This window comes from Acinonyx jubatus, chromosome C2, assembly GCF_027475565.1.
Source record: "Acinonyx jubatus isolate Ajub_Pintada_27869175 chromosome C2, VMU_Ajub_asm_v1.0, whole genome shotgun sequence".
Classification (NCBI taxonomy): domain Eukaryota; kingdom Metazoa; phylum Chordata; class Mammalia; order Carnivora; family Felidae; genus Acinonyx; species Acinonyx jubatus.
The window spans coordinates 103,248,576-103,271,841 of NC_069384.1; the positions used below are offsets into that span (position 1 = coordinate 103,248,576).

General features: G+C 41.5%; 1 long non-coding RNA gene across 1 annotated transcript in view; it reads left to right on the forward strand.

Moving 5' to 3' along the window:
- The window catches only part of LOC113599900 (uncharacterized), a 107,871-nt gene extending 96,363 nt beyond the window's left edge, over positions 1 to 11,508 (forward strand). Inside the window, exon 3 of the long non-coding RNA XR_003420847.2 lies at positions 11,200 to 11,508. This is a non-coding gene — a long non-coding RNA (uncharacterized LOC113599900). The remainder of the gene's footprint in view (positions 1 to 11,199) is intronic.
- Positions 11,509 to 23,266: the final 11,758 nt, after the last annotated feature.

Below are 23,266 nucleotides of genomic sequence, written 5' to 3' on the forward strand. Positions count from 1 at the left end.
CTTAATACTTTCTTCCCTCCCCAGTGCTATGTCTGCCTTAAGGAGGATGGATATTCAAAGAATGTGGGGAACATTAACAATGACAACAAGAAAAGTCTATAGGCTTGAGGCCCACTGAGCTCCCAGGCTCATCCACTCCTCAGTCCTCCTGGTTTCCCTTCTGTCTCCCTGTCAGCATCCTTACCTACAGCTTTCCTTAACCCTCTGCTGCTGTGGCACAGAACCTGACCGCCATTGCAGCCCCACTGCTGACTTACCTGTTGATGCTGGTATCTGCTGAGCCACTGGAGTGCTCTCTCAAGGTGAAGAACGTCTCCTTACATGATGTTTCACAACTCATTTTTTAAAATACTAGAATAGTGACATCACTCCCTCAGTCTCCTGTGACGACTCCCTGGAGAGGCTGAGACAGCTTGTCTCTGGGCAGCTTTGGGAGAATTTTGGGTAGGACCAGACAGCATCTTATCCTCTATTAAAAGATAATTAAAATTAAAATCATGGCAGGGGTGCCTTTGATGAAGTTCTGGGGTGATGGTGGGGTGCTCTGGAGCCAACGGCCAAGAAGGAATTCTTAAAGATGTCTTTGGTGCAAAAAAGTGATTTTATGAAAGCACAGGGACAGGACCTATAGGCAGAAAGAGGTGTCCTGGGGTTGTGATGGGTAACTGATTATACATCCTCAGGTTTGGAAGAGGTTAGGGATAGAGTTAAGTCCCTAAGGTATTCGGGAAGCAAGGTTTCCAGGACCTTCAGGGGCTAGTTGTTTTTGGAAAATGCCATTTATTACCGTCTAGTAAAGCCTTAGTCATGACACTTTCAGATGTATATCAGGCGGCCATAAGCTTGGAGTATGATTACCAGCATATATCTTGGGGCAGTTGAGATAAAGGGAGTTTCCAAAGGAATTTTTATATGTTAAAATAGACTTACAGGATCCTGGGAGGTCAGTATAACCTTAAGCTAAGATTCTCTTTTGCCCCTAGCAAAGTGTCATCATGAAGGCAGCTGAGCTCCTAGACGGAGGTCACTCTGCCAGTTTCAAGGACTTGTCAATAGGCTGTAGGCAGTAAGGAAATTTAGTTTTTCATTTGCCTTAGTTTCCCACATCACCATGGCAAGCACTTAAACCCCTTTCCTTTGTTCTTAGTAGCCAGGAGTATCTGAGGAATATCATATATATACCACTTGGGTGCATGTGTAGTTGGGGGGGTGCTTTTAGCCTGTACTTTGCCCTCCACTTGCCCCATGCTCCCTCATCACCTTGTTGGCTCAGTCGGTTATGTGTCTGACTCTTGATTTTGGTTCAGGTCATGATCTCACACTTTGTGAGATCAAGCACCAAGTCAGTCTCTGTGTTGACAGCATTGAGCCTGCTTGGGATTCTCCCTCTCTCTCTGTCTGTCTCTCTCTCCCTTCCCCACTCGAAGAGTGTACACTATCTCTCAAAAACAAATAAATAAACTTAAAAAAATTAAAATCATGGCAAACACACACACACATATAGTTCTTTCTTGAACAACATGGGTTTGAACTGCTTGGGTCCACTTATACATGTGATGAGGGAGCATAAGGCAGGTTGAGCATCAAGCACAAGCTAGCACAAGCCCCCACCCGCCAGTCCAGGTGGGATGTGTGTGATATTCCTCAGGCACTCCTGGCTGCCCAAGAACAAAGGAAAGGGAAGGAAGAAAACAAATGGTTAACTGACAGAGATCACAGTCATACAGAACATGAGTGTCCATCAGTTTACAAATATCTTAGTAAATTACAAGAAAAAGGCAATCTTATCAATAGCCTGATCTCCAGAAACCTATAGACTCAGTTTCCTGGAGCCCTAATATCACTGTTCCCTCCATAGTGATGCGGGGAACAAATGCAAGAAGGAAATGGCAGGTAAAATTAAATTTCCTTATAATCTGCAGCCCCTGGACAAATACATGAGGCAAATTCAGAGTATATTTGTCTTAATGTTAATGCCTTACTAGGGGGAAAACAATCTTAGGTTGACAACAACAAGGCCTCCAGTGTTTTAGGAGGCCTCTTTCACATATCAAAGTCCCTCTGGAGGCCTCCCTTTTGTCTTTATCCCCCCCCCCCCCCCCCACTCCATAGGATATAACCAGCCACTCTTCACAACCCCAGTGCAGCTCTTTCTGCCCATAGATCTTGTCCCCGTCCTTTAATAAGATCCCCTTTTTGCACCAAAGACATCTTCGAGAATTCTTTCTTGTGATGTCCAGACCCCACTACCATTCCAAAACCTCATCACATGGATTTTTTTCAATAAATACAGTAGAGTACTGTAAATGTAATTGTATTGTCTCTTCCTTATGATTTTCTTTCTTTCTTTAAAAATTTTTAATGTTTATTTTATTTGAGAGAGAGAGAGAGAGCATGAGCGGGGGAGGGACAGAAAGAGAGAAGGAGACACAGAACCCAAAGCAGGATCCAGGCTCTGGACTGTCAGCACAGAGCCCGAAACGGCTCAAACCCACAAACTGCAAGATCATGACCTGAGCTGAAGTCAGTGCTTAACTGACTGAGCCACCCAGGCACCCCCTTATGATTTTCTTAATAACATTCTTTTCTCTACTTACTTTATTTTTAGAATAACGTAGGTAATACACATAACATACAAAATATGTGTTGCTCAACTGTTATCATAAGGCTTCTGGTAAACAGTAAAGTTTTGGTGGGAGTCAAAAGTTACACATGGAATTTTGTATTAGTGGCCCTAACCCCCAGGTTGTTCAAGGGTCAATTGTATATATATGTTAAAGATTTAATTTTACTTATTAACCAATGAAGGAATCAGGCAGGCATTATAACTCTAAGAACAGATGTATTTATAGATCAGAAATATTGAAATTCATATGTAAACGGAAGCAAACTGGTTTTTCCACAGGTTTTTCCACGGGGGTGGGGGGAATCAACTGTACCTCTATCAGTCAGGAGGAAATTTACATGTTCATGAGAACCATTTTGCATTACTATCAACCACTTACAACTGAAAAGTTTCCAAAATAGCCCAAAGACAACTGAGAGATTAGAATCAGATAACCTGAGGCTGTGCTCTGTCAGTTCCTGGTTTTCCAGGAAGCAGGATGCTCTTTCTACAACCCTCACAGCATCTCTCTCCCTTGATGGCCAGCAAATTCCATGTACCATTCACATTGGGGCAGCCTTAATGCCAGGGTTCCTGGGATTAACATGAGCTCCAACATTGGTTTTTTTTTCCTGTTTCTCTTGGGGCCACTTGTTCCTTATGTAAACAGTGCTCCTGGAGGTCTGCCAGAGCTCTAATATGGGTATAGAGATCAGGACTCCTCTGGGACGCTAGCTGTTGAGTCAGAAGCTTTGTTTGTATTGCTCTATTGGGGGAGGGTGTGGCTTGAGGATTGGTGGGAGAAAACTGCAGGAAAGACACATTGGGACCAAGATGTGAAGCATCTTCTGTGCCACACTACAGGTTTTGGTCTTGACCCTAAAGGCAGTGGAGAATAGCCATAGTCTTATAATAGATCAGTGTGATGATCATGGCTTGGTTTTGATTAGATAACTGGAGGTGGCATGAAGGACACACCATACTGAGGAAACCAAAGATAATTCAGGGGGTGGGAGGGGTGAGATGAAATGGAGGTGGTAAGTCTTAGCTTATGGAATTGTCTTGAGTGATCAGAAATGACTTTTAGAGAATTTTCTGCTCATCACAAAGACCTACCTTCCACTCTTGTCTTCATTTTATCTCCAAATTTGTCCTGCTCTCCCTTCCTGCCTTCTTGAAGCTTCCCTTTCTTCATCAGCCCCTAAGCTAGGAGAACACTCAGCCACCAACCTCTGTCCAACACTGTCACTCAGTCATGTCTGAAATGCTTAACAGGATTCATGCTTTGTGCAAGGGTCCTATACAGTTTTCAGGAACCAGGGTGTCAAAGGCAAATGAACCTGAACAAGGAAGGTAAGGAAATTGATTTTACTCAGAATTGCAATAGGAAGAGCTTCTAGATGTCAAAATCAGAGTGTCTCTGCAGAGAGGTTTCCCCTAAGACTTTTGTAGGGAGAAGCAGACAAGTTATAGATGGAGTGATCTTACAGTTGGAGTTGCTTCCTTCATCAGGAGAAGCCCCAGTCAGCCAGCTGATCCAAAAAAAAAAATATTTATATCTGTGTCTAGTTAGTTGCTTTTTTTTTTTGTTTTTTTTTTTTGGAGGAGTGGTGGTATAGGGGTCAAGGGCAATCTGCCTCAAGATGGGCCACTTTGGCATACAGATTATGCTCAGCTGAAAACAATCAAGACCCAAAAGACTCAGGAAGAAACTTTTTGCTCCCTTACAATTGCCTAGAAGAATTTGGATAGAGGACCTGCTCCAGGAAGAGAACTATGACCATAGAGAACTCCATTATGTGACATGAACCAGGTATGGTGATGGAGAGGAACCCTGCAAGGCCTGTTTCATCAAAGTCCTCTATGTCCCATTGCTTCTGAGTGGCCCAGCAAGCACTCATTTACCAAGCATTTGCTCTTTTTCATTATCCTGCACATTGTATTCCTTCCCTTTGAAGTCCCAGACCCCTGCCCTCTTCTCCTTAGTTCTGAGTGTCTTTGGAATTTCCATGTCTGTGTGGATTCCCCATACATACAAAATTAAGTTAGATTTTCTCCTGTTAATCTGTCTCATGTCAATTTGATTCTTAGTCCAGCGTAAAGGACCTTGAAGGGCAGGGGAAATTCTTCCTCTCCTATTGGGAGGGGTCAATTCATCCAATCATGTTTGAGACTATTTAAAGAGACAACAAGCCCAAAATGAAGTCACTTGTGTAAGACCACATCACCAAACTAAGGCTCCAAACCTAACCTAACTGCAGTTTCAGCCTTTCCCAGGAAAATAATCTTAACAAGTCAGTTTGGAATTTCCTGGTCAGCACTAATGAGGAAACCCGCCTGATAGACCACTGCTATCCCCAAAGGAAGGTGACCTTGCCTAAAGCAATCCAGTTTTTACTAGTAACATCCTTGACCTGACCCCTGCTGCCAATAAAATCTCCCATTTTGTACAGCTTTTTGGGGTAATTTTCTATTTGCTTGATGGGATGCCGCCCAATTCATGAATCATTGAATAAAACCTATTAGATTTTCAAATTTACTCAGTTGAGTTTTGTCTTTCAACAAGACAAAGAATAGGAATTCGGAGGGTCTGTGTCTGGCCCTTTCATGGTAAACAAGGGGGTATTGCAAGCCTTTCCAAAGGGAAAGGGGTAGGTCTTTACAGGATTCCTTTCTAGTAACACAAAAAGGTGGAGGATTTCAGAAAACAAAAGGTTGGGAAGATTAATCCTCTCTGTTTTCCAGAAGAACAGGGACCAGGTAAAGTTCAATGTTGTCAGTGATTATGGATTTATAGAGAAATCAAATCTCCAATCTTAGTGTAAAGAAATCAGACATTACATCCAAGAAGAAGTTGAAGTGCTAATATCCTGACCCCTAGTATTGCAACTCACTCTTTTTTACACAGGTTAGGAAATCCAAAGCCTATCAGTATCACGCAAGTCTCATTAACAAATGGGTGGGAGTGAGCACTGATATAACCTGGCTAGCATGTGTCCCATCGAAAGGGGCAAATGCTCCTGAGCTCCCAATTCCCATGTTGGGAATAGGGGCCCAATGTTGAAAGACATTGTTTTCTTAATTTCAACAAGGGTTTCTGATTATCTGCTTGTTTATATTTCTATAAAGACATTTATTTAGACAAAATATCTAAAAATCTAGGGGCGCCTGGGTGGCTCAGTCGGTTAAGCGGCCGACTTCAGCTCAGGTCATGATCTCGCGGTCCGTGAGTTCGAGCCCCGCGTCCGGCTCTGTGCTGACAGCTCGGAGCCTGGAGCCTGTTTCGGATTCTGTGTCTCCCTCTCTCTGACCCTCCCCCATTCATGCTCTGTCTGTCTCTGTCTCAAAAATAAATAAACGTTAAAAAAAATTTTTTTTTAAAAATCTGATGGAAAACCAATTATTTTAATTGAAGTATAGTTGACATACAACATTATATTAGCTTTAGGTGTGATAGGGAAAAATTATGTTATAAGATGGCCAACAGGACTGACAGAATTCCAGTCCCTGCCGGAGGACTCCACTTCAGGTTCTTCTTACTGCCCCACTTGCCACGTGCCCCAAATCACTACTAATGCGGATGTAACAGACTATAAATTGTTCCTTCTGCTTATGCTGGGGGCTCAGACCTCTGGGGAGTGATCTCCTCTGAGCCCACCCGTGTGAAATTAATCTCCTGCCTTCCAAGATCTGCCAGTGCCACTTGGTTCTTCCACTGGGTGATCCAGACCAGGTTCCGTAACAGGTGTACAACATAGTGATTTGACATTTATACGCATTAGGAAGTGCTCACTGTGATATGTGCTGTTACCATCTGTCATACAACGTTATTATAATATCAGTGACTGTATTCCCTCTGCTGTACTTTTCATCCCTGTGACTTAACTGATTTTCTAACTGCAAGTTTGTACCTCAATCCCCTTCACCTTTTACCCATCTTCCCACCTCAATCCCCTCTGGCAACCACCAGTTTGTTCTTTGTTTTTACGAGTCTGTTTCTATTTGATTTGTTTGTTTTGTTTTTTGGATTCCACATATAAATGAAATCATATGGTATTTGTCTTTCTGTGTCTGTTTTATTTCACTTAGTATAAGTGAAAGTTCCCTTAGGGCCATCCATGTTGTGGCAAGTGGCAAGATTTTCAAATAAAATCTCCTAATTTAAGAGTTGAAAGCATAATAAATTCCAGGAAAACACATCAGGAAAATGACAGACCATCAAGTTTGCAACCTCCCTTGTGGAGGTCACCCAGTTACAAACTCACTTGATCCTACTTTACTTTTTGTAACCACCCACAAAGGAGAGCACAGCAGCAATGACTGCAGGTTCTGCAGAGGGATTGACTGATGGCTTGGGGTTACCCAGCTGGTAAGTAGCCTCCTTGAGTTGGAAGCCAGCTCTCCATGACTGTGCCTGCTCTTGCTGGGTACCACACATGGTCCCTTACAGTCCAATCCCAAGTCCCCTCCTCTTCTATTAATAGAAAAATGGGAAGGGGGTGGGTGTTACATGGCATAGCCATCATTTTCTCTTCCAATTCTAAAATTCTGGGCACCTCCTCTAATTCTGTTTGCAACTCCACTGAGCAATTTAGTAGGCTTGTAAGTTACATCCTAACTCACTCATTTTAGAAAATAAATGTTTCATTATTTACTCTCAAGCTGGTCATCTGTTTCTTCAGAAGCTTCTGTCTCCCCATGTGCAGAATCTGAAATGACAATCAGGATCTTAAGAGAGATGAAGGTGAAGAATAGACCAAAAAAGGAATAATTATTTTATTGGTCAGCTGACCAAGGAGCAGGACAAAAAATCAGTTATGAATAACAATGACTTTTAACTCATTGAGTAAACTTGTTTCTTATGACCAAGATAAAACTCAGATTGAAGATGTCTAGAGATAGGATACATTTTAATTTCCAGAAAATCCTCTTCAGCCATCACATAGGTTAACAGCTTCCCAGGTAGTTATGTTATTTATCTGGCTTTTAAAAATATCAGCTGCAATGAGAGGTCCTCAAAAAAGATGGCCTTTTAAAAAGTACATTTCACCAAGTGGGAACTTCTTTTTTTAAGATTTTATTTTTAAGTAATCTCCCCCCTCAATGTGGTGCTCAAACTTACCACTCAGATCAAGAGTCACACCATTCAAGCCAGCTAAGCGCCCCAAGTGGGAGCTTCTTGTATTCTCTAGGGCCCTGTCAGAACTTTTAGAGTTAATTGATGGGACAAGATAATGACATGAGCTCAAATGATTTCTGTTTTCTCTTTACCTTGCTTTGCAAGAAGAATTTTATTTTTCCATCCTGTGTGAACAAAAGACTAACTTTGAGAATCTGGGAAGATAGCCAAGAAAAGTCACCCTCTGAAAAACAAAAACTGTGGGAATAAAATGAATGACATTAACTGACTCCTGAGGAAATAACACATTTAAATGATGATGGTTAAGTGGGAAGCATTCCACCAGAGCAAAGTTTCTCAAAGTGAATTGTAAATAGAAACCTACTAGAAAGAGTTGCATGGCTGAATCATTTCTGCAAGTATTGGATTAAATAATGTTGAAACACATTCATTGTTGTAGGATTTCTCAGAACCTTTAATATATTGATACATTGTGAACTCTTTTTAAAAAAAATTTTTTTTAATGTTTATTTTTGAGAGAGGGGCAGAACGCAAGTGAGGGAGAGGCAGAGAATCGGAAGCAGGCTCCAGGCTCTGAGCTGTCAGCACAGAGCCAGATGCAGAGCTCAAACTCACAGATAGCAAGATCATGACCTGAGACGAAGTTGGACGCTTGATGGATTGGGCCACCCAGGTGCCCATACATTGTGAACTTCTAAGAGAAGCTTTAGTATGTAGTATTTTCCAAAAGTGTTTTACAGTGGAATCATTTTTTTTGTAGACAAATCTACTGAGGTATTTTCTTAATTTCAACAAGGGATTCTGATTATCTGCTTGTATATATTTCTATAAATAAGTTTCTTTATAAAATAAATACTTATGCGAGTAAGTCTATACAAAAAGTTATTTATACAAATGAATTGTAGCATGTCTCAATATGTGCTGTGCTTTCAGTTTGAGAAGGAAAGTTGAAAAAGAGAATTGGATAAGAGGCAGAATTTGTGCCAGGCCAACTAGTTGTTTCTCTGTAGTGGGTGGGTGCTAGTTTATAAGGGCCTCCATAACAAAATACCACAGACTGGGCAGCTTAAAGAACAGAAATCCATTTTTTCCTAGTTCTGGAACATAGAAGTCCAAGACCAAGGTATGAGTAGGGCTGGTTTCTTCTTCCTTGGCTTGCAGATGGCCTCCTTCTCCCTGTGTCCTCATGTGGTCCTCCCTCTGCGCTTGTTTGTGTACTAATCTGCTCCTTTTATAAAGACACCAGGCATATTGGAACACAGCCCACCCTAATCACTTCCTTTTACCTTACTTACCTCTTTACAGGCCTCCCTCCGAATATAGTCACACTCTGAAGTACTGAGGGTTAGGACTTCAACATGTGAATTTTGAGGGGACATAATTCAGCTCATACCAGTGGACCAGGAATATAAATTACCAAGAGCTGGCTACATATTCCGTTGAGACTGTAGCATTCTTTGCACCCCATCCCAGTCCTCTTTGAGCTGGCTTTTGAACCTGAGATGAACCCCAGAGGATGTTCCAATTGGGAGGAACCAGCCTCACAGCCAGACATAGTCTCTTGGATCATTATATTTCCCAAGAAACTTAATACATGAGCCTGCTGGTTTATGAGCTAATCTCTTGAAAGTCTGATCAAGATGATTCAGTTTCCCTGGACCTGATCACACCTAACTGGATGGATAAATGTATTTTTTAAACTAACAGAGCTGGGGGCCAGATATTGCCCCTGCTGTGCCTCTAGCAGGAGAGCCAAGAAAAAGGAATGATCTCTGACTGAGGGTCAACTATGCAGCAGGGACTATGTATCATAACACCTCACGTGTCCTGAACTGCATTGGGCATTTTACATTACCATCATCTCATCTATTGCTTGCAACATCTCCTTGAGATAAAGGTACTATTATCACCTCTAGATTAAAGACAAGGAAATTGAATTCTAAAGAAGATACTCATTAGTCATACAAATAGGAAATAATTTGAAGCCTCCAGTGCTCTTAGCTACAACCCCACATATAGTTTATTGATATCACTTGATTTTAGAGGGAGCAAAAACTGTTCTTCTATCATCTTATGTTCTGTAACTAGGGCCTATGATTTAAACTGACAAAAAACACCCCAGATTAACAGGAGAAAACATTTTTAACCTTTATTTATTTATTTTGAGAGAGAGAATGAGCAGGGAGGGGCAGAGAAAGAGGGAGAGAGAGAATCCTAAGCAGGCTCCATGCTCAGTGTGAAGCCTGCCGTGGGTCTTGATCCCACGAACCATGAGATCATGACCCGAGCCAAAATCAAGAGTTGGACGTTCAGCTGACTGAGCCACCCAGGAGCCCCTTATTAATATTTTTATAGGCATGGGGACTTCACAGTAAAGAAGTGAAAACCCAAAGTAACGGTTAGATTTGGGGGTTTATATATTATTTTAACAAAGAACGATAAATTGTGGCAAAGTGATTAGATAAAGGAAAATGGTGTTGGGGCTCCAAAGGACAGTAAGGTGTGGGAAGTTGACTAGGAAATGTGTGGTAGATAAGAGTTGTTTAGTAAGATTTGCTATGCTGACTCCAACCCCAGGTGCCCTCTCCAATGATAAAGCTGGTTCTCTTCCTAGTATGGGAGAGAGGAACACCTTTACAAATGGAAATTCATGTCACTTCTGTGAAGGGGAATTTATGCCCTGCTTTTAGGCAGAAAGGGGGAGGGCAGAGAGCTTCTCCTACGTCTGCTGTTTCTCAATTGCCTTCAGCTTAAAATAATAAAAGTAATCCTTATGCCAAAATTGGCATACTTTGGGGTGAAATATTTGGATCCCCTTCAGTTCTTACAATCTTTAGAGATAAGGAAGGAAAATGAAGGCTAGAGTTGTCCAGGGTTATAAAGTTAATAAGCAGAAACTAGACTGTAAGCTGAACTTTTCGACTTCTGAAGTACCAGTATACGTACTATGTAACTAGAATTTTTTAAATAAATGTTTTATTTCAGAACAGTTTTAGATTTACAAAAAAAAATTGCAAAGATTGTATAGAGAGTTCTCATATACTCTGTACCTAGATTCCCCTCTTATGAACATCTTACATTAGTGTGGTACATTTGTTACAGATGACAAATCAGTATTGATACATTATTTTTTTAAAGTTTTTAAAAAAAGCTTATTTATTTATCTTGAGAGAGAGAGAGAGAGAGAGAGAGAGTCAGGGAGGGGCAGAGAGTGAGGGAGAGAGAGAATCCCAAGCAGGCTCTGTGCCACCAGCACAGAACCTGATGTGGGGCTTGAACTCACGAACCATGAGACCATGACCTAAGCCAAAACCAAGAATCAGACACTTAACTGACTGAGACACTCAGGCACTTCTAGATAGGTTATTATTATTAACTAAAGTCCATACTTTATTCAGATTTCCTTAGTTTTTATTTAATGTCTTTTTTTTTTCTGTCCAATGATCCCATCCAGGATGCCACATTGCGTTTGGTCATCATGTCTCCTTAGACTCCACTTGGCTGTATCAGTCTCTCAGACTTCGCTTGTTTTTGATGGCCTGGACAGTTTTTAAGAGTACAGGTCAAGTATTTTGTAGAATGTCTCTCAGTTGGGATTTGTCTGATATTTTCTTTGCAATTAGACTGGGGTTATGTTTTGGGAAAAGGCCACAGAGAAAGAGCATCATTTTCATCACATCATATCAGAAGTATGTACTATCAACATGACTTATCACTGTTGATGTATGTCAGGCTTCTGCAAATAAAGATAATTTTTTAACTGCCTTTTCCTCCTGGGTATCAATTCATTCTCACGTTTCTGTACAGCAGCAGTCTCCAATCCTGTGCTTTTACAAGAACTCTACTGTGTAGCTGGCTGTACCATGTAGTAACTGCATGTCATTCTGTTACTAAGGGGAGGGATTTGTTCTTGCTTTTGTCCTTTGTGAGCGAGTTTTTGTGCTTGCATGTGCATGTGTGTGCACGTGTGTACGTGTGTACGTGTGTGTATGTGTGTGTGTGTGTGTGTGTGTGTGTGTGGAGGGGGTAGGTGGCTTGTTGGTGGTTTGTTAATTCACCCAAGGACTCTGCTGACCAGAATCTAAGAGTTCTAAGAGGGATCCAGACCAGTGTTGGAGCAGTAACAAGCTGAGGGGACTTAGCAAGTGACCATGCTGGGGCTTTAAGGGGAGATGTGAAGTTTAGAAAGAAAAAAACTTCCCGTGGGTTTGTGAAATAAGGTGGAGGAGACAGATTCTGTGAGTTCCAAGTCCCCTTCTCACTCTGAAACCAGGGATCTGGGGTCAGAGGGCAGGAAAATAAGGTAGGTTCTCTTTTCCTGTATCAACTTTATTTCTTTAGTAGTTCATTACAAGCTAAAGCATTAAAAAGAATCCTGATTCCTAGTCCCTGGAGGTATTTCTTTGGCTGGAGTCTCTGGTTTAATGAAGATATAAACATTCTTGTGGGAACAGATCCCAGCTCGTTACTTCGCCCACACTTGCTTCCACGAAGAAGCTCAGCCCCGCTTCTTCTCACTCAGCCTCTGCTGTGTTTCTACATCTTTCTTGCTCCTTTGCATACAGCTGTGGTGAGAGACTTAAAAGGTTTATTATTTATCCTCCAGGAACATTTTTCTAAATTGAGGTGGAAACACACCTGGTACATAATCCCCTTTCTGGCCAAAGCTGTTCCCATTTCTGAATTTATTTTAGGGTCAAAATCAAAGTCTGAAAATTTTCATTCTCTCTTTGTGAACCTGAGGAAAAATCACAGTTCACTTTTTGTGTGTGTCCTTGGTCATTTGCCACAAAACAAAACCTTGAGGAATGTATGCCTTTTGTTTTTTAAAGTTTCTGTAATTAAACCCTATATGCTGGCTCAATCACACTAAATATTTACTGTATACTGTTGCAATATTTCCTTTTTCAACCAAGTGCCCCAACACTCTCCTATATAACTATTAACTTTTCTAAGTTCACAACTTGCCCATTTGTCATGGGCACCAAATATGCCACATTTTGCCTCCAGATAGAAAAGGAAAAATCTAAGAAAATGTCATCATGCCCCAGTTTGTCTTGCACTCATTTCCCCTCCTTGGAAATGGAGAATTAAGGTTATTCTTCTATCAATTTTTCCTTGTTTTTCTGTAGCCCCATTTAAGAAAAAAACCTTTTATTTTGTGTGTTGTCAATTCCTCTGGGTTCACTTACATCAGCTTTGGCTGAGTTGATGTTTAAAACATTTTCAGAGGGGTAAATAATTTATTTGAAAGCTAGTGGAGAAAGGCACTTAGAAAAATTAAACCAAGTGAGTGAATCTGAAAGAAAAGATGTTAGTGGGAACCAAATAGTTTAAAAAAGAGGGAGGGATCTTCCTTTCAAAAACAAAAGTAAATGTCATCTTAGTGTTACTTTCAAACATATTTTTTTTTCATGGATCTTGTTTGAAGATTTGCATCAATATAGATGTAAATATGTCTAATAAGCAAACATGTCTTTAAAATATTGGCTTAAAGATATTCTTCTAAGCTTTGATGCTATCTTGTGACATGTTTATATATTACCATTGTGAATGGATTTACTAGGTCTTTAAATAATTAAATACCTTTCATGTTCAATTTGTATAAATTCTCTGGGATTTTGCAAACCTATCCTGGACTTTTTCTTATGTATGTATGTATGTATGTATGTATGTATTTTAAGTGGACTTCACGCCTAGCACAGAGCCCAACTCGGAGCCCAAACTCATGACCCTGAGATCAAGATCTGAGCCAAGCTGAAGAGTCAGATGCTTAACCAGCTTGAGCCACCCAGGCTCCCCTCTAATTTGTTTTTATTCTAGACCCCCCATATCTTACTCTACTTAAATCATATATAGAACTGTCTCTCATCTTGGGTTCTCATCTTGGTCTCTAGGGAGAATTCACACAAACCTGGACAAGAACCTAGTTGCCCCACAGCTGTTTTTGTGTAACACTGGATCTTTTTGGCACCAGAGGAAGCATCATGCAGGAAACATTTGTGAAAATGTGATTGTGAAATCATGGTAAGAGTAGCAACATTAACATAAATCAGAAGAAAAGGAAAAAAGTACCCATAAATCTCCCATCCACCGCCATAAATCCAACTACTTTCATTTTTGCTCATGGCCTTTTCTATCTGTGTAAGCATGGACACATAAACAATGGAAAAGTTGATGGGCTCTCCAACGTATGTTTGCATTTCTCTGAGATCAGACCAAAGTAATGAGAGTTGTTATTTCCAGATGCTCAAGCAATTACCCCAAATTATTTCGCTTTGAACTTTCTAAAGAGATAAAAATGCTTTTTGCATTCTCTACCAGAAGCGAAATGTCACAGTGTTTTATTCTCAACCCAGCTACTTAGTATCCCCCAAAAATGTATTTTAAAGTTCTTTCAAAACATATATTCCAAAAGTTTCAAGTCTTTTTTCTTTCTTTTATTAGAAGCTGATGAGTGTCTTCAAAAATAATAGCGTACTGGAGGCTTTGTCTTACAGTGTGCAGCTCTGAGTTTGGATTTTTTAGGCATTTATTTTTAAATCTAATTATGTCTTCCATTGATCTGCCTCTAGGGCCTAACAGATGAAAGTGACAATAAATACCTTAAAATCCAGAATTTAATGTTTTCTTTATTGTTTGAAAGCCTTACTCTCCCTCATAATTGGAGTTAATACAGTGTATTTGCATTTTATTATCCTTACACATATGGCTAAGCAACTTTATCAAATCCACAAGGCTTTTGAGTAATGTGAGCCTCCGTGATTCCCTCAGGTTCTTTTTGGCGCCATCAATATTTCATTGTTTACCATTTGCTTCATGGTTTGGCACGTTTCCTATCCTCCCAACTCAGTAAAACTGTAGTTCTAGCAGCAGCTTTGGGGAATGAGGCAGGTGAGGTTGGTTGGGGCCTTCTGAAAGGGAGGCACTGGAAAAGGAGTCTAAACCTAAAGGTGTAAAATGAACCTTTAGGACTCTGTGGGCCACAAAAGAGTGCTTTGAGAGGTGGAGTTGAAATACAGGAGACCATGCATTTTATGAAAAGAATCTTCCCTGATTCACTTGGAACCTCAGTGTTTCTGACATAAAACTGTGACCCTTAGAAAATCAAACTGCATGAAAATATGTTTAAGAATTTATAAGAATGCTCTTGACACGGACTCTAAAACAGTAAGTGAGTTTAATTGGAAACTAGTTTTATACATTTACAGGGTACATTTCTTTGGCTATTAGCCCAATAAAAAGTGAGATTTTTATTCTGAAATTGCCTTGGGCATCCAGTAAAAGTGTCTTTAATTATCACTGACTTGGATGGCTTTTGTTGCTATGCACTACACAGTAGGCCTTGATGGGCTACCTTTCATGCTGGTCATAAGAAAACTCTATTGTCATCCTTTGAATATAGCTCCTCATTAAGAGCGAATTCAGCTTGTCCTTTTCTATTTTAAACTATTTTTTAAGTTTATTTATTTATTTTGAGAGAGAGAGAGAGAGAGAGAGCCCACGCCAAAGCAGGCTCTTTGCTGTCAGCACAGAGCCCGATGTGGGACTCAATCCTACAAACCGTAAGATCATGACCTGAGCTGAGATTAAGAGTCAGACACTTAACCAACTGAGTGCCCCAGGCACCCCTCAGCTTGTCCTCTGATGCCTAAACTAATACCTATCTACCGTAAGGCCCTTTTCTGTCTGAGGGTCAATGTGTGAATCCACTATGCATATTGTCATTGTATACTAATGGCCTGGGTGTTGTTAGGACACATGTTTTATGCTCAGGAACACTGAGTCCCCCATACTAGGGTGAGATACATGGTTGTCACGCCTAGATGTAGTTTAGTCTGAGTCTGCCATCAGGACCACCATAGCCTTCGTCATCTTGCTGTGAGGCTGTTCCCCAGGGGAACTCAGCTCTAGCACGTGATGCCCACTGCTTTATTCCCCAGAAAGTCATCGTCTTTTCCTATTCTGTTTAATACCTTGCCACCCACAAAAACAAGGATAGTATGTATTTATGCACAGTATACTGTGGCATATTGGGTATGCCACTGCTGTATTTTGACCCTTATAACTGGAGACCTTCATAAGCATTTGATCATCAAGGTTTACACAGTAATCACTTGGCCAGAAGCTGTACACTACACAATTCAGTGGCCCTAAATTCCTAACTTAATCATATTCTTTGATAGTAGATGCAACCTGAAAAATAAGAGCCGAAAGATGTGGGAACATTACTAGAGTCCTATCTGGTTCTTAATACTTGGTTCAGTTCATTATATATCAGGTGACTAAAATGTCACTCAGAGCAATACCACTCTGATCTGCAGATTCCCACTTGTCCTTATCAGATTCCAAAAGCAGAGATGGTCTTTGGCAAATGTATGGCTTTACCCTTTCAGTCTCTTGATACAACTATGCTAGAAGACAATATCCTTCTGTTTCTCTGAGCATCACTAGGGCATCAGTGCAATGTTGGATTTCTTCTGTTGCATAACACATTTATTCATTCCTTTACCCCTAGCTACTATTTCTCCTTCTCTCCATGTGTCAGTGATTTTTTGCCCAAACTTGCCCACCATTTGAAGGGATGTTAGGTTCAACTACTGTGCTGGTCCAGAGTGCTTCCCCCTCAATCCACTCCTGTTCTACACAGTGGGGTTACACAGGGACAGAACTACTGGGTTTTGTAGAACACTGAGGAGCACAGCTGCATGCATGGTCAGTATGAATTTTGCCGGATAGACTGAAGGCACAATGCAACCCATAGGCCCTTAATAATTCTGGCATACAGATTTAATGGTATAGTTAGAGTTTCTTAACAAGGATCATCCGTACTTCCTCCTGCTTTTGGTACCCACAGGTGCAGTCCTGGTCCCTGAATAACCACCATCAGTTAGGAAAAAAGAAAAGTTGAGGTGATGTGGGAATAATTGTATAGTCATACTAGCATCCTCCCCATCCCTTGTCCCCCAAGTCCTCCAGAGAAGCAGAAGAATCTAATGAGTGGAGACCCCTCCTTGACTCCTCACACATTGATTGTGAGCACACACTCATGAAGGTGTATGAATCAGCCTTTCATGCGTTTATTTCCCCAGTTTTGGACAGTACATGTTCAATTGCCCCAGCTGACTCTATGAAACCACTACTCTGAGGATGATAATCAACATGACATGTCCATTTGTGTGAAATCAGTTTGCCTACGCTTAGACACTATGGGCTGTAAGGGGCATTCTTTGCTCTGAAGAAATGTAACTCAGAGGTCCAAATTGGTATAGTTCTTCTGATCTGACCCTTTTATGGTTTTGAGCATTTGCGTTACCATGGGTATGCAAAGCCCAGTCCAAATTATGTGTCTATTCCAACAGGACCAATTATAGCCTCCTGGCACTACTGGCAGTGACCCAATGTAGTCTACTGGCTAGCTGTGCACGGGAGTCTTCTCCTTGGGAATATGCCCCACAGCCACCTGTAGTTTCTGTCTTCCTACCTGGCAGACAGGACAGTTCTGGTTGGCATTTTGTACCTCTGGGGGTGCCAGAGGAATATGTTGATGATCAGCCCATCTCTGTGTTGCTGCAGTTTCCCACCTTGGAACCAGGCGAATGCATCAAGATAACCACTTGCTGATTCCAATCACCTTCAAATCTGAGAAAGAGATTCTTCTAATGGGCGTTGACATGTCCTATTTAATGCACCCCTTAAATTTCCATAGGGCCGTGTCCCATATGGATATCCACTTAATAATCTAATTTTTCATTGTCCATGTTAATCTGCCTGACCTTATGGCTGAGCCATTGGCCACTGCCCATGAGCCAGGTACACTCTGACTTTAGGGTTCTCGTTGTTGTTCAATTCCTCCAACACTGCAAGGAAAATAGATGTAATCAAGCCCACTGAGCAGACTGGTTCTCACCTCCTTCAATTATAGTTTTTCATCAGCTGGTTATGGTGCACAGTCTTCCAAACAGGATGTTGCTTGTACTTTAGAACTGCCAACCTTGAACCACGCAGTTTTTCTAGGTCAGTCAAGAGACGCTCGTATGACATCACCAATGTGTCAATAGGATCTGGCAGCTCTTCAGACAATTCCAAAGCTGGCCCTCTAGAAACGGGGCTACCCATCCCTGAGGACAATGAGAACCTCCTTTCATTCCTTCTGGAGCACGTTCTTGAATAAACCATTTCCATTTTATTATGGAGCTCTTCTTGATACTGATTTCCTTATTGGAAAGTTTTCTGACATTGCCCGAGATAATATGCATGTTTCAGGTTTCAAGGTTATTTTATGTCCCTCAGTCACAGAGTCAGTTTCAATTAACGCTCGGTCATAGCAGACCAGTAATTGTCTTTCGTGTGGCACGTACTGTGCTGCTGCACCTGGAAATTTTCTGGCCCCCAATTCCAGCAGTCACCCCTGGGTGGTATTTGTGGGCTATTGCCATAAGCTCTAGTCTGTGTTAAGTGTGAGTTTGCAGATACTTCCAAAATCATATCTGCGTGTGAATCATAAGGGCCCCATATTGATCAGGCCATCACTTTTGGCTACTGTTAAGTCTCCCGTTCAAATACAGCCTTCTTTCAGGTAGTTTCACGATAGGAGCAAGCAGGGCTCCCAAACGTGGAATCTGTGCCCTCCAAACCCAAGCACTGCAACAGGCACTGTGCTCCTCACTTAGTCCCAGGGGTAGGCCATGACACTGGTGGTTTTTAGTTGTCTGTGGAATGTCAGATGTGGCTCCTTCCCACGTTACTCCTAACAATGTCATGGTTTTGGGTGGGCTCTGGGATCTCTGCTGGATTTGTCAACCAGCATCTGTTAGTGATGTATGCCACTATTGCACTTACGTGGTCTTGGCTTGTTCCTCTGTTTCTAACACTATCGTATCATCAATATAGTGTATTATCAAACCAAATTATGGCAGTAAGCTAGTGAATTCAAATAATCCTGTGACAATGCATATGGAATCCTTCTCATATGAAAGCAAAACTGTGGTTGGCTCTTTTCTGAGATCGTGATCAAGAAAAAAGCATTTGCAAGAATAATCAAGGAGTACCAATATCTTCAGCTTGTATTTTTTGCAGTGTTGAAATCATACCGGGGATTGCTAATGCTATAGGTGATACTACTTTATTCAAGCCTTGATAATCTACTCTTTGTCTCTATGAGCATATCTCTTTCTCATGGGGCACACAGTGCTAGCATAGAAGTGTCATTAATTAAAGTGGAAATCTCTTCCATCCACTAGGTATCCAATACTGACAATTAACAACCATTTGGGCACCAGCAAATCTATAGGCTCTCATTTAGCATGTCTAATTAATAATAGCTAAAGGGCACACTGACATGCCTTCAGTTTTACAATACAAGATATCAGAAGTGTTCCCCAGTCAGACATAATACCCATCTCAGTAATACATTCAGGTAGAGGAGTCACAGCTATCTCACATAAAGTCTGTTCAAACAATCTAATTTTCATCCAAAATTTCACCTTACTCCCATCACTGTTGCATCTCCATATGATCCCAAGCTAATTGTGGCCTCCTTCAGGACCTCACCAGTAGGTTTTGAAATTACACATTGGGATCCTGCATCAAGGAGTCCCAGAAAAAGTTTTGTTCACCCCTGGTCATTTTAGCCACACAAGTGCACATGGCGTTGGGTCCTCAGCTAGGGATCAGGCCAAGACACCCTGGTGCTTTTATCGGTCTTCATCCTGATTAATTTCCACCAGTGATATGATGTCATGTTTTTCATTGTCATCTTTGCCTTCCAGCTTTTAAATTTCTCCCAAACTAAGGTAAATAGAGTGGATTTGTTTAGAGCCCTTCAATGTTGGGGATAGCAGGAGTTGCTATCAATCCACTCAGCCTCCCATCGTGGTGGATTGAGATCTGTGTTTCAACCTCATCAGTGAACTCCATGTTAATTTTATTTCCTAATAACTATTTAAAGAATCTACCCTGCTGGGACTACACCCTTGACTACCCTTTTTTCCCCCATTCCTTTGTGAATGGATCTAATTTTCTTAGACTACAGGAAAACTGAGAAAACAATTCTGATATGGTTTATTAGACTGTTGCTTGACTTTGCAACGATATGTTTATATGGGGTGTCTATGCAAAAGGGGCTCCCTTAAATCACAGCATTTGCTATGACCTGGGTAAGGGGCATATTAAGTGGATGAACATCCTGATCATCATAAAGCTAATTTAGCATGAATTGCATATGCAGCCTATGAGCTGCCTCATTTGGGCAGCTCCATCAAGTATTTAGGGATGGGAACCACCAACTTACCTTCTCAGAGTAAACAAACTTTACAGTGGCTTTTGGCCCATCTACCAGGCTAGCTGTCCCTTTTGGAACAACCCGCTGTGTGTTTGGATCACATACCGCCATGTTTGATTATTCAATGGTTAAGTTGTGGGTGCTGCATCAACCAAACATGCTCTTGTACTCTGCTGTATTCAAAATCAAGACACTGTTCCTCAGTTAGTCATTCTTACAATCTACTGAAGTAAAAGTTCTTCAGGAAGCTGATGATATCAATCTACAAAATGAGATCACTCCTCACACTATGTCCTCTGGTTTAGTAGTTTCTTGGTTTTGCACACCCTTAACACCCCCTTCCCTCCACCATTTGGACTGCTTTCTCCATAGCTTTGACCAGCCAGATTTGAGTATGGCACAGCACCAGGATTTGCCACAATGTTCCCTTTTACTTTTACTTTAGTTATTCCAGATAAAAATAGCCAAGGGATAGTATATTAAACTTCTTTCTTGTCACTTTGCCTTTTTTTTTTGTTGTTGTTCTGTACCCAGAGAGCCACCTCTTTGGGAATTTGGTCTATCATTTCTAAATTCCATTGGTAACTTTTATCTCTAGTAACTGACAGCAGTGTAGCTTCTATCTCATTTCCATTCTGAGGATGAGACAAAGGTCAGAGAGGTTAGGTTGCTTGCCTAAGGTCACACAGCAAAAGAATAACAGCCAGTATTTGAAACCAGCCAGTATTGAAACTTCATGGCCGTGCCCTTAACCTTTAGCAGAACTCCCTCCTGTGAAGAGATTCTAAACCTTAAAAGCTAGAAGCTTATATTCCATGGGGCATTTCTTACATTCTTCCAGAGGGATTCCTTCTTTCCAACCAATCTCTTTTTCTACTCTTTTTGCAGTGGGCGGTCCACTCAATCTTGCACAACTTCAGATGTGTGTTGGGGAACAGGAACATCGTCTGGGCTATCTTTGGGCCTCTTCTGTTTCCACCCCAGGGTCTCTGCTGGGCAGGAAGTGGCAGTTTAAATAGACCAGTGGTTTTTAAACTTAGCTGCAGGTTGGATTTATTTGGGGGAAATTTTAAAAATGCTAATGCCCAGTCCCACCCTGAAGAGTCTGATTCAATTGGTTGATTTCTGTCGTCGTTTATTCAGGCTGCTAAATAGAATGCCATAGACTGGGTGGCTATCTTCTGTTCTTTCTAAAGAACAGAAATCTATTTTTTACTGTTCTGAAGCCTGGGAAGTCCAAGATCAAGACACCAGAAGATTTGGTGTGTGGTGAGAACCTGCTTCCTGATTTATAGACGGCTGAATTTTTGCTGTGTCCTCACATGGTGGAAAGGGTACAGTAGCTCTCTGGGACCTCTTTCATTAAGGGCACTAATCCCGTTTATGAGGGCTCCAACCTTATGACTTAATCATCTCCCCAAGACCCCATTCCCATACCATCACACTGGGGACAAGGCTTCAGCATAGGAATTTGGGGGTCATACATTCATCCTCTAGCAGTTTTTTGTGGGTTGAATGATTTCTCCCAAAAGGATATGTTTACTTCCCAGAAACTGTGAATGTAACCTCATTTGGAAACGGGTCTTTGCAGATGTAACTAAGTTAAGGATATTGAGCTGAGATCATCCTAGATTATCCCAGTTGGCCCTAAATCCAATGATAAATGCCCTTACAAGAGACACCAGGGGAGAGACACATGGAGAAGAGGAGAAGGCCATGGGAGTATGGAGTAGAGATTGCATCCATGTGCCACAAGCCAGGGAACACCTTGAGGCACCAGAAGCTGGAAAAGACAAGGAAGAATTCTCCCCTAGAGCATTCAGAGGAAGCACAGCCCTGCTGATACTTCGATTTCAAACCTCTAGCCTCCAGCAATGTGAGAGAAGAAATTTCTGTTGTGTGAGCCACCGCGTCGGTCACAGGAAACTAACACAGGTGGGGTGTGGCCTGGGCATTGTGTATATTTTTAAGAGTTCCCTGGGTGATTCTGATGTGCAGCCAGGGCTGGGAACCACTGGAATAGGGCGTTTCGAAAGTGTCTCTCCTGGCAGTTTTCCTCAGCTTGGGGCTTAAATGCTTTCTGCAATATAGGATGTCTTATTAATTACATTTTATTATCTTTTAGCAAAGTATATATTTGATGCACTGTGGGAGCAACCAGGGTATATGGAATTTATAGTAAGGAAATAAAAAGATTTATGTACAGATATTTTGGTATCTCTCTCTCTCTCTTTTTTTTTTAAACGTATCTATTTATCTTGAGGGAGAGAGAGAGAGTGAGCAGGATGGGGACAGAAAGAGAGAGAATCCCAAGCAGGCTCTGCACTGTCAGTGCAGAGCCCAATGCAGGGCTTGAACACCACCCAGGTACCCCTGTATCTTTTTTTTTTTTTTTTTACAGTTTATTTATTTTGAGTGAGAGAGCAAGTGTGCACAAGTGGGTGAGGGGCAGAGAGAGAGGGGAAAGAAAGAATCCCAAGCAGGCTCTGTGCTGACAGCACAGAGCCCCACTCGGGGCTCCATCTCAAGAATCGTGAGATCATGACCTGAGCTCAGATCAAGAGTTGGATGATTAACTGACTGAGCCACCCAGGTGTCCCTTGTATTTACATCTGAAGTACACACCCCTGTGCCCAGAATTTTTTTCCTCCGAGGCCGTTTGGGCTGTATCTGCAGTGTTTGTTGCTTCTTTGTTGTTTTCATGAGTTATCCTGCCCCTTTATTCTCCTGCCTTCCTGACCTCCTCCTGCTGCCTGTCTCTGGGCAGTTTATTCTAGGGCTCCTCAGCACCTCTGGCCTGAGGAAGAAGAAAGGTCTATGCCAGGTGCATACCTGCAGCTTCTCTGCAGGGCTGAGGAAATGTATGGGCTGGGAGGAAATGGCCACTGGGAGGTTTCTGGTGTTTTGTCCTGTCTCCATATTGCTGCACAGGGAAATACTGTTTCTGATGTAAATTTGCCTTTTGATATAAACCTTGAGAAAGAAGGTCTTGGGGAATGATAGGGGTACTTGTATTCAGGTACAGAGACTTGGTTACTCTTTTATGGACTTGGGAATAATTGAACTGACAGTTTGAGAGCTTCCAGGAGGTTGGGGTTCAATACAAGTTTAATAGTCTCCAAAGCCTATGATTTCTCCACCATACCCTGTCTCTTCAACAATATATATGTATGTGTAAAAATATATATACTGATACTGATGTACTTATATATGTACTCACGTATATATATGTATTTAT